This window comes from Mustela nivalis (genome assembly GCF_964662115.1).
Source record: "Mustela nivalis genome assembly, chromosome: 15".
NCBI lineage: Eukaryota > Metazoa > Chordata > Mammalia > Carnivora > Mustelidae > Mustela > Mustela nivalis.
Genome location: NC_139034.1, coordinates 2,337,860 through 2,349,784, shown reverse-complemented (window position 1 = coordinate 2,349,784; position 11,925 = coordinate 2,337,860). Strand labels below are relative to the sequence as shown.

Sequence of the window (11,925 nt, the reverse complement as noted above, 5' to 3'; positions counted from 1 at the left end):
ATTATAAAAAGTCAAAAAACCATAAACTTAACCAAGGTGAAGTCAGAGATCTTCTGTACCAGGTGTGTTAGGGAAGGTCAAGTGCTCCTGTCTGGCCAGGAACCATAGTGGTATGGGGGAAAGTTCCACAGTAGAAAGTTCTACAGCGGAGAACCACTAGGACTCAAGCACCAACGGTCACAGGTTACGCCAGGAAGACTGGATGCTCTTCTGTGGGCGATGAGAAGCCACGAGCGACTCAGGAAGGCTGAAGAGCTCTGGGCAGGTGGGACAGCTGAGGGCTGCAATGAAGAGGGACAGGTGGAGCTGGGAGACCAGGTGGGGAGAGCCCGCTACCCTCGAACAAAAGGCAACAAAGGTCTGGACTGGGATGATGGAGATGGTGGAAGGTAATGGGATATTCATGAAACAGAACTGGAAAGCCATGGAAATGAAATAAGAGAGGGAGGGAAAACCGTTCATGACTTTAATTGCCATCAGTATAAAACGTGTTGAATTAAAATGAATTGGTATTTCTAGACCGATGATGACATCACAGTAATGGAAGGAAACCAATTTTGATTTTGAGCCTGGTTAAGGAGACAGTATAGACAAGAGAAAAGCAGAGGCTCTGGAGTCACACAAATGTCACCATTGAGATTCGTCCCCACTCTTCATTCCCTTCCCTGTAAACCCAGGCAAGTGACACCTGCCTCACAGCACTGGTAACAAATAGGGAAGAGCACACGTTCCCACGTTCCCGAGTCAGACAGGACAGCCAGGGATCAGCGGCACATGAGGAGGTGACAGGTGGTCACTAAACTGAGCTCAGGTGCATACACAGCATTTTACGTCACCTTGAGATGCCTCCTCTTGTGACCTCTCGAAGAAGGTGGCAGTGGTGAGGAACGAACTCCAGGAGCTTATTAGCATACATGATCTTCAGGCCGTCTGGATGAGACTCAACGATCTGCTCTACAATCACCTAGCAGAAGGAAGAGCGTTTTATTTTTATTTATTTATTTGTTTGTTTGTTTGTGTTTTTGTTTGTTTTTAAAGCACCTAAAAGAGAAGTATGAACTATACACTACAGAGAAAAGAATCGTGTAAACCTTAAAAATGCACTTCGTCCTTCCTCCTCCCCACTCAGTATGCTTTCTAAACAGGAGGTAAGTAACAATGGCATGAAAATCTAGGTCCCGGGATTTGGGAATACTGCTCCAACCCTGGGGGACACAGAGGCTGAGGGACAGAGACTGGCCTGAAGCTAAAACATCACACACACTCATCTGCTTCCCTTCTGAGCTTAAAAGCGAAATACTGTATCTGCAGACAACAGCTCTGTATCATCTTCACCCTGGCCTTATCCTCTACTGTCTCCAGAACAGGGAAAGGGCTGAGATGGAAAGTGATGGAAGAAAACACATCTTATTTTGCTTTAGTATTTAATTTTTTTTGGTGAGGCTGAGTTGCAGGAGGTGAATGACAAGCATGCAAACTTAAAATACAAACATGGCCACAGTTCATTTAATGACATGGGAACGTAAAGTACTTCCCTAATTTAGCATATTAGATTCAGTTCAATGAAAAGGGCATACATTAAATAACTAAAATATTTTCATTTAGTGACAAAGAATAATGTGATCTTTTTCGCCCCCACAGAGAGAGCTATGAACTTTAATAGGATACATACAAAGAACTGACAGATCATTTACTTTTAGTAGTCTTAATGAAGCTGAGAAGATTACTGAAATTAATCCTTCAATTTCACTTCTATCACTGGGATACTGTCTCGTTTTAAAACTGGAAGCCTTTCATCCTGAAGTCATGGTGGGTAGCTTTATTCTTACCAGACAGAAAGAACACTCGCACTGGCAGGTGACTGGAAGAAAGCCCTCAAACGCTGAGACTGGCTTCATGACTTCTATCAGCTTGAACTAGATGAAACCGACGCTCTCTAAGTTGGAAGCTGCTGATTGCTGGCGGCCTCACATGGTGCAGCCCATACTCCGGCCGCTCAGAGGCAGGATACACTGACTCCCTGTATTTTAATGTATCCTTATAGGTCAAGAACACTGGGTAACCAAGTACTGGACTTAAGGTACTACCCCGCTAACTCGCCCTTCAAAGCCCTTTATCTTTGAATATTCCCTCCCTCCCACCTTCCTAGCCTGGCAAACTCCCCCATGGTCTTCAAGACTTAGGCCACATCAATTCTGCGAAGACGCTTCCCCTCACAGACTTTCCCTGCGCACAGAGCTGTCTTCCAGCTCCTCCAGTGGGCACGGGCGCCTTGGTGGGGTCACGCTTTTCGGCAACTTCATTAACGTATAACTTATGGAAATGGAAATTGACCTGAAAATGTTCTGATCCGTACCTTCTTCCTAGGCAAGTCCCTCACCCCTACTAAATTAAGATGATCCCTGAGTTATGGCATCACTGGAAGAGACCAGAGCGCATGCCTGATTCCTGCCATGCTGATGGGCACCAAGCGGGACCAACCTTTTCTTACAACCAGAAGAGCAGGAACTAAGAGCATCTTCAAGGAAGAGCCCTGAGCTCTCTCGCACCCAGTCAAGAAACGAAGCCAGATTAGATGCTCTGTGTTTGTGGAATGAGGTGCATGGGGGCACAAACCTCATCCATGTATGGTTTCACCAGTACTTGACCGACTAACGCCTCTGCATCCTGTGTCTTGTCAATTGTAGCGTAAGTCTGGAGGCAGTGCCGTATGATGTCCACATTGGAAGTCTGAAGCCCTTCTAGCAGCAGGCCTCCCAGGGACTGCTGCAGCATGGCCGTAATGTGGGCTATATGCTGCAAGAACAGAGAGACCAGGAAAGAAGGTCAAATATATGTGTATAATTTATATACATATGTGTTATATATATAAAGCGAGCCTCTAATTCTACCAGAATATATGTAAGATTAAAATCCCAACATTTCCTAGAGAATAACAATGAATCTCTTCTCCCCATGATTGCTTTCTTTCTTTTTTTTTTTAAAGGTTTTTATTTATTTATTTGTCGAGAGAGAGCACAAGCACACAAGGAGACACAGGCAGAAAGAGAAGCAAGCTTCCTGCCAAGCAAGGAGCCCAAGGTGGGACTCGATCCCAGGACCCTGGGATCATGACCTAAGCCAGAGGCAGTGGCTTAACTGACTGAGCCACTGAGGCGTCCCCTGCCTATGATTTCTTTGAAAGTAAGTCGGCTTCATCAAAGTGAAGTTTAGACAATTACGGAATGACAAAAAGTTATTTGCCTCTTAAGCTACGGAGTAAATCTGACAAACGTGCATTTAAACCCAGTCAAGGGCTTTGGATAAATGAACTCTGACTACATCATATGATGTGTCAAGTTACATGAAATTCAGAATTAATTTTACTTGCATAGTTTGGAGACTACGCTTGTGTCTTTACACAAAATCTATCTAGTGTGACATAATGGAAGCAGGGTCCCAAGCAGGAGACACTGAAAAAAAAAGAATTCAAAGCTAGCTTCAAAATCCTGTAGAGTAGCAATTATCAGGGGCAATGCTAGGTCAAACCAAAATCATCCAGGAAATTCGCAAACAGCAAATTGAAAATCGAAACCAACACTTGCTGGTCTTACTTTGTCCAGAAGAGGCATGCCTTTGCTCTGAACAGCATGAAAGTGTAACTGGTTAAATTCTGTGGCAATTCTCTCCAAAATCTGTCTAGTCCAGAGAGGGCTAGTAGAGACAATTAGAGAAATGTAATTCCCAAAGTTAAAACCTGCCACCTCCACCGCCCCCTATGCCTTACAGCGCTCAGGCACCTGCACCTGAACGCCATCAATTTTCATGACAAACTGTCTGTGCAGCAGGCCCCAGTTCAAGGGGTGAGGAGCGGGGAGGTCGTAGAAGCCACCGACGCAGCCTGGCCCGGGCCACAGGGCCCAGGCAAGGGGATGGAGCTATTTTAGGTCAGTGTGGGTACAACTGCATGATTCCTCCACGTTCCTCGGGCTCTCCCATTCGTGCCCTTCTTCTCCCTTCTTCTCCCATTCTCTAACCCCCTCCTCTCTCTTGCCCTGTCCTACCGTTCATACCCGAAGCCCCCTCTTCTTCTCTGCCTGCCTCATTCTCCCTCCCAACTACCTCCCCAGTACCAACTACTGCTGTCTCCTCAATCAGCTAAAACTGACCGCCTAGCAGCAACCTGGGAAATCGCTCAGAGCAGCGGACTCCAAGTTTAAATTTACCCAACGGCAGAAAGAGCAAGCTCGGTGCTCCGGGAGCTGGTGAGAAATCACTCACAGTGCATCTGCCATCAAGTGGACTTGATACACTTCCCTCTTGCCCCCCACATTAGAAAGCGTCAACCCCATTCAAAAGGAAGTCGAACAGTGAAAGAAAAAAAAAAAAACACAACAAAGGCCCCAAAGCCCCTGCTGGGCTCTATGAGGCATCCCACATCTGAGGATGGGCAGTCAGGTAGTGAAGAAACACACTGTAAGAAAACCCCAAATCTCTGGAGACCTGCCATGGTGTGCCCCATCCCAGAGCATCAGAACTGGTGTGGAGGGAAGGCAAGCGCTAGGCAGGACCAATGCAGAAGCCAAATCCCAACCTCTACTGACTGATCCCATGCGCATTTCCTATTTATCCTTTTCTCGGCATTTCTGGGCCTGGCAGAGCATGATGGATTTACTGTGCACTGACGCTGCTCTGGCTTTCCTGACTCTAGAGCTCAGAGCTGCTCTTCTGGAGAAAAAAGTCCTCCAAGGTAATTAATTCTGAGCAAGAAAGCGCACAATGTCTGTTTATCAAGGACAGTGTTGCAAAGGGACAGGATTGTAGACACAGAGCTCACTGAGGTGTTTCTATCCGAGGAGCACAGCAGCAACAGCAAAGACGGGAAGAACACTGGAGGGCCAGCTCCCCAGGGGCCGAACGTGGACATGGCTGGAGGGGCTGCAGGTGCTGCCAAGGGCCGCAGTGAAGCAGAGCCGCTGGAGACACTCGGGCTGCAGAAGGGCCGCGTGCAGAATGTCTGCTAAGTGTGGACGAACGGGGCAGAAGCACGAGTGCAACGGGCTAGAGACACAAGCACAGTGGAGGCTGACCACTTAGTTGAATGCCTTGATGTGAAAGGGGTCATAGACCTAGGACCAGAGAATCGCTTCCTTTGGGATGTGTCCGTTCTTAATCTCCATCATGAGACATGTGGAGCATATGGTCTCTCAAGTTCCTTCCAAATCTAAAACCTTAATTCCTAAAATTTAGAAACCTAACTCCGCCTGCAAGGGGAGGGACTGTTAGCGTCACACAACAGAGCACTCAGGGCACCAGGCGACCTTGACGCAGGCAGCCCAGCTGGTATGTGTAGGACCAGCCCCGGCTACTCCCACTGCACCACTGTGCATCTCACAGTGCTGACAGGACCTAACTACTCATTTTCTGAGTCACTCATCTACCCTGGCTGATTGAAAATTCACACCAGGAAGGGAACAAGACAATCACAGTATAACAAAGAGAGCCATCATCTTTTTCCTATTTCATAAGTTTTTCCTTTCCTGTTTGTAAATTTCAACTGGATATGTCCTATACTGTTTCATAATAATATAATGCTGGTGCAAAATACATCAATGGTAATACTCTGGGCATGTCTAGGGAAAAAAATGAGATGGAGAAAAACCAAGATGAATGGTAGGTATGCCTTAAAGATCAACAGGACTTTGCTAGTCCTCAGGGAAGGTGATTCCAAATATACTTTTACACTGCAAGCATAATGACGTGTTGGAACTGTGGTCTATAACCAAAGCGTTTATAGGAACGTGTTATAGATTTCACCATTTCATGCTCTCCACTCTCCTGGAGCTACATTCTAGCCACAAACCTGGATTTTCTTCTTGTTCAGAAATGAATTCTAACTAAGCCGTCCCCGCCTAATTAGATTGGATGTGAAGTATTAATTTATGTGCTACTTAGTTAAAAAAAATGCTTACCTGCTTGCTTCTAGTGCAGAGGTTTCTTTCGAACTTTGTGAATTTAAGATTTTTTCAATCTTTTCAACTGATCAAATAACTTGTATAAGCCTCAACACACACATCTATAAAAATAAAAATTAAGCAAACAAAAAACGTCACCATCTTTACTCTTAATCATCTTTATTTCCCATGCTAAATTCAGGAAAATATAAGACCAAAAGTTAACTTCAAATACATAGGGCATGCTATATTTTGAATATTTCTATGAAACACAGAATTCTCAAGAAAGCAAATCTTAGTTCTAGAATAAGCATACTTCCATATTCTATTGCAAGTTTATAGAGGAAAAAAGAAAACCCTAGACTTTGCTTTCTCATATTCTATACTCTTATTTCTTTTTTTCCCCATCCTGAATCTTTCTATGGGCATTTCTTTCCTATTTTTTTAAAAAAGATTTGTTTATTTGAGAGAGAGAGAGACTGCATGTGCGCGTGCAGGGGAGGGGCAGAGGGAGAGAGAGAATCTCGAGCAGACATCCTGCTGAGCACAGAGCTCAATGCGGGGCTCAATCTCATGATCCTGAGATCATGACCTGAGCCAAAATCAAGAGTCGGACGTTTAACCAACTGAGCCACCAGGCGCCCCTCCATTTGTTTTCTTATGGCCCTTTATTCATGTTTTAACTTTGGCTTCCGATTGTACTGGCCCTCTCAGTTTACATGTGCATATACCTATATGCCCAAGCACCAAATCATTAAAGACCTTTTACACTACAAATATTATCAAAGAGGTTGAGGGACATTATGAAAACTCTCATCCTTAAAGAACAAAAAAATACAAAGTCATCCATTCAATAAATAATAATAATAATGAACACCCCTGGAAGCTCGATATTCATTCCGACGCGGGGTGGGGGGGGGCACGAGAAAATAAAGCAAGAAATACACCCTGCTCTCACAAAGCTTACTGTTTTGTCTGGAAGCGCACGACAAGCATTCTTTGGACAAAAGCTGTGAGGAGATCCAGAGGCGAATTAAACAGAAGGTCCCTCAAACAGGCTTCTCCCCACTGAGATTTTAACAAATATGCTAATAATACACATAGAAAACATTGTACAGAGCAGCAGGCGAGAGTCAGAAGCCCAGACTCCCAATGCCTGCTGTGCCCCTACATCGTTATGATCATGAATGATATCGGGGACACTTGGAACTGGAGATAGCACTAAGGGGCACACTCCTGGGGTGAGCCCTCAGATGTACAGAGCCGTTGCCTGTCTCACACACCTGAAACTAAGCCAACACCGCATGCTAACTACTGGGAATTGAAAAAATTAAAGTGAACACCAGAACATAAAGAACACAGGATCAGAAAATAACAGCAAACCTACGGCAGAATCCTGAGTTTGCTTTGGAAAGCCCACTTCTCCCCTAGTCTCTAATATAGGCCTATTTTCTTTACAGGGCCGCTGACAATTTATACAGTCGTTAACTGTCAAGCGCTGCACTGACAACAGTTATCACTGTTTCTTGATCTGGAAAAAGTGGGTGATCTTGAGATCGTGTGGGTACCTCTGAAATTCTGTCTTCTTATTTCAGGTAGATAACGTGACATAATGCATAAAATGCACATGCGTGAGAGCTTTGAAAAAAAGCTAAATTTAAAAAAAAAAGAAAAAAAGCTGAATAGTGCTGACAAGTTCGTGGAGACAAGAGGAGAGGGCTTCAACTGGCATGCAGCATAAGAAATCTACTGGAGGGTACCTTTTTCTTCCTTATGTCCTCTTGTTTACACATTCGTTCATCTACTGCCCGAATTCCTTCACTGACTGATGACCTGAGACTCTTTAAAAGAATAATAAAGAAAATGTATTACAGACATTGTTTTGTCACATTATCAATTTCCTACATCTCATTCAATTCCACAGAAATTAATACCTGTGCACCAGTACTATGCAGATATTGACAAAAAAAAAAAAAACATGATATACCAGACACAGTTACTGTTGAGGGGACTCATGACCTGGGGGCATAATGACACGAAGGCAGGGTCGCATGGCTAGAAGAAGAATGACATATACAGTGAAAGTTATGGGGATGAGGGGGCTTAGAATGGAGAACAGATAATATGAAGCAAAGTACAGAAGTGTCTGGAAATGCGACGGGGCTCGAATCGGACTCTGAAAGCCATGTGTACACAGTTGCCGAGGTGGGGAGGGGATGGGGAGCAGATGTAAGTGCACACACACTCAGGGGCAGGGTCAGACAGGCACACAGCCATGTGCACTGCAGGCTTCCTTCTGGAGAGAAGCAGAAATAGGAATGGAGGGCCAACTTCACTGAGATGAAGTCTTTAGATTCTGCATATTTGGAGAACGAAAGAATGTCAAAGCACTGATGCATGATGATGAAATGTGGGTATGGAAATACCAGGAATCAAGAATGAAGAACAGAAGACCAGAAAAAGGCAGAGCACAGAGGTAGAGAAACATGTCCAGAAGCTAATGAATAAAGAGATAATTAGGAATTAGGGCCAAAACAAAGGTTAACAGAAACAACTAGAATGAAGTAGGCATATCACAAAAATTCCACAGGAAGGTGAATTAATTCACTCCATCAACATTATGAAACACCTCCTGGACGTCAGTATTGTGGCAGCCTACAGGGATGCAATGAAGACAGACATAGTCGTATCCCTCAGTGATCTGAGAATCTCACAGAACAGCTTCAGAGTTGGGGCGAGAAAGGCAGGTCAGGCCTGTGGCTGAGCAGGACCAAAGTGGCCATAAAAACAGGCCATGGAAAAGGGGGGGGGATACGGTGATGGCAGGGGGTGAGGTGGGATGGGAGCCTGTGTGAGTAGAGCAAATCTGCCTCCAGGGAGGGGGTTCGAGAGAAGAGTGGGAGACCAAAGGAAGGCTAGGCTTGGGAAACAACACCACTATGAGGCCCCGGGAGGAAGAGGCACACCAAGGAGGGAGTGGGAGAGCCCCACAGTGGCTGGTGTGGAATCCAACAGCGGACCATGAAAATCCCTTCCATTCCAAGGAAAAGTATCTTTAACAAGATTTTGTAAAATTCAAATGAGACATAAACCATGGAAAGTATTGGCTACCTCAAGGCACAACTCAAGATTTTTACCTGTTTCACGAACTCTTTCCTGCCTGCCCCTCCCCTAGGCTTCTCAGCACTGATATTTCCATTACTTCACATTTTTCTTGGTTCTAACCATGTACTGTGTCTTCCCTTAAATTATGTTCTCCTTATATTCTCTCTAGGATGCAGGCACTGTCTTAGGGGAGGGACGCAAGAGGCCACTCAAGCTAGAGGAGACACACAAGGAAGGATGGTGTCGTTTATGACAAGTTTACGACAGGGCATCAGAATGGACAGAGGCTGTAAGTCAGGGCACCAGACACAGACGGGGTGGCGGGGGCGGGAGGGGAGACAGGGCAGCACAGTTTTCTGTTAGAAGTGATGCCACAACTGCCCCTCCACTGTTCACCCAGGTGGAGTTCCTATTCCCAATGCCTAGAGGTGGGGAGTCCCATTCCCACAACAGAGATTTTTCTGAGAGAACATGCAAATGTAACATTTATTAAGTATTACATTTTATTTATATTATTCTTCAGTTCCATTAGGGATTACACAGTTTTTGTAGATCAGCCCAGGAACCTAACCACACGTAGATTACATGGGGTGGGGGGGGGATATTTACAAGATTACAAACTGTTAAAATACAAGTCATTCGTAAGTTAGAAAACACTTACATATGACCAAAGTGGCATTAATAAGTTGAATTTGGAAATATGCTTCCTCTCCCCTGACATTTTAAGGTTGTCTACTCAGAGAATATGTCTTCTTCAAATCGAACATGTTTTTTTAGGTTTTTAGCATATGCAAAAACAAAATCATTTACAACTCTTCTGAAGGTGAATATTATAATCATGAACCGTTAAAATACAACAACCAGTACCACCAAACTAACAGATGAAAAGAATTCTTAGAGAAAAGCCGACGAGGACAACAGGCATCACAGCAGACTGTTTTCATTAATTGGGGACTTACCAGAACTTCTCGTAACTGTCCCAAAGGCACAGAAAGTTGATTGAGGGCTTTGTCCATGCCAACCTAAAGGGGCACTTCCCCTCTACACCTGTTGCCAGACTAACCTTACCTATCCTGCAGGGTCAGGTCGGCCTGGCCCTTTATCTGTTGTTCTCCTCGGAGTGGTTAGATTTTCATAGATCCCGTGCTTTGCTTTTGTCAGGATTTACCCTGGATTATCAAAACCCTTTTCTTGTGCCAGTGAAGCCTAAGAAACAGTCCTAATGAGAGAACCAGGAACTCAAACAGATCATATTTATCCTGAATGTTCTGTCCAAAATGAAAAATTCATTTCAGAGGAGCCTCAAGATCTCTGAGGAGGGAAGTTTCACCAACTCTGTCATGTAGGGGCATCAATTCCGATTCTGTGTCAATTGTCCTACTTTCCCAGCGAGTAATTCTCTACCTCAGAAAGCCCACTCTCAACCGTTTCCTCTTTCAAAGGCAGTTGCTCTTAGAGTCTTCACATGGCACTTGGGCCTGCTGGTCGTTGGCTACTGCCCTCTGTACCTTGGGTCTAACAGCTGCGGGGCATCAAGATGAGCACGTCTCTTGTTCTAGGACTTAATATATTTTGGGGCACATGGTTAGCAATAATCACTTCTTTAGTTGATCCAAGTGTTGGATCTTTCTTAATTATTCTACTACCACAATTTACTTGTTCTAAGATTTGTCCCCCCCCCATTTTAATATCTCTTAATGTGGCACTCATCTCGCACTTGATGACATATCCTAGTTTAACTGACAGCATTTCTCTTTCTTAGTCGAACATAAACTATAGTGCATCTTACACTTGATGAAAGCTAGGATGCAATTAAATACTCTATTATGGTTACGATTCTGATACTTGAAATCCTCCGGTAGCTCCCTGTGCCCCCACAGTGTAGTACCTCACCTCCTCGCCATAGTATACAAACCTTCTCACCCCCAGTGTTAACCCCGGGGCTCAGTCTCCATCCCCAGGTGATGCTGCCAGATCATCTGTCGGTTGTCATGAACTTGCTGTAGTTTCCCGAATGCACTGTGCTGCCTCCTGGCACTTTGAAACTTGACACACTCATCCTCATTCTTCGCTTTGCCCTTGTCTATCACCTCCCCTGAAAATCTGTTCCTAAGTGGCTTTTCCCAGCTCTAACCTACCCTTGGCAGTCTATTATCTCCCTGTGGTAAAGCCTGTCACACTGCACCATGGACATGCCCATTGTCCCCCTGAGAAGAGAAAAGGGACAGTGAGGGCCCCCCAGCATTTGCAGCTCTAGTGCAGAGCCCCATGCCTGGCTTGCAGGAAATGCCAGATCATGAAGACAAACGGAGATCATCCTCTGACTAAAACCAGCTCTTCTTTGCCTACCGCAGGATCTGGATCAATAAAGAGCAACCAGTTATTATTGCTGTTTGTCTAGGGATTTTTTCCCCATATATTTCCCAGGTCTTTACTCTTTTTGTAGCACTTTAATTCAGGCTTCAACCACTTTCTAGTCATATCAGGTGAAATCATTTTCCTTCCCATACCCTCGATGTATTTCACATCTAGTAATTCTTTTTTTAAAGGTCTTATTTACCCATTGGACAGACAGAACACAAGTAGGTAGAGAGGGAGGCACAGAGAGAGGGGGGAAGCAGGCTCCCCACTGAGCAGAGAGCCCGATGTGGGGCTCCATCCCAGGACCCTGAAATCATGACCTGAGCCGAAGGCAGAGGCCTAAACCACTGAGCCACGCAGGAGACCCCATATCTGGTAATTTTTAACCAACGTGGATTTGCTGCATCAAATAGTTCCTTCTTCTTCAAATATAAATATATAAATAAAGTGATCAAGTCACTCGCATGTCTTAGGAGAATGTCATGCCTTTAGTAGCAAACTTGAAATCTTGGCCATTGGTTTTGAT

At 44.8% G+C, this 11,925-nt stretch overlaps 1 pseudogene across 1 annotated transcript; it reads right to left on the bottom strand.

Annotated features, from left to right (window-relative positions):
* Positions 1 to 832: 832 nt before the first annotated feature.
* Positions 833 to 10,054, bottom strand: LOC309848918 (conserved oligomeric Golgi complex subunit 2 pseudogene; annotated as a pseudogene). Its single transcript, XR_014316572.1, has 3 exons — positions 9,998 to 10,054; positions 2,617 to 2,796; positions 833 to 964 (listed from the first exon to the last, which is right to left on the bottom strand). The product of XR_014316572.1 is annotated as a conserved oligomeric Golgi complex subunit 2 pseudogene (transcript).
* Positions 10,055 to 11,925: the final 1,871 nt, after the last annotated feature.